Here is a 299-nt window from a genome sequence, read left to right on the forward strand (position 1 = left end):
AACAAGAGCGAAACTCCATCTCAAAAAAAAAAAAAAAAAAATTATTTAAAATTTGTTACAGAGTAGTTGAATCTCCCACTAATTTCTATTTGTAGTTGTGCCCATTTTTTCTTTATATCTTTGAGGTTATGATGTTAGGTGCATACAAACTCATGACAATTACGTCTTTTTTTTTTTTTTTTTTTTTAAAAGGGTCTTGCTCTATAGCTCAGGCTGGAGTGCAGTGGTGTGATCCCAGCTTACTGCAATCTACGCCTCCTGGGTTCAGGCAATTCCCCTGCCTCAGCCTCCTGGGTAGC

This window comes from Sapajus apella, unplaced genomic scaffold (assembly GCF_009761245.1).
Source record: "Sapajus apella isolate SASKATOON/1434 unplaced genomic scaffold, GSC_monkey_1.0 scaffold175, whole genome shotgun sequence".
Taxonomy (NCBI): Eukaryota; Metazoa; Chordata; class Mammalia; order Primates; family Cebidae; genus Sapajus; species Sapajus apella.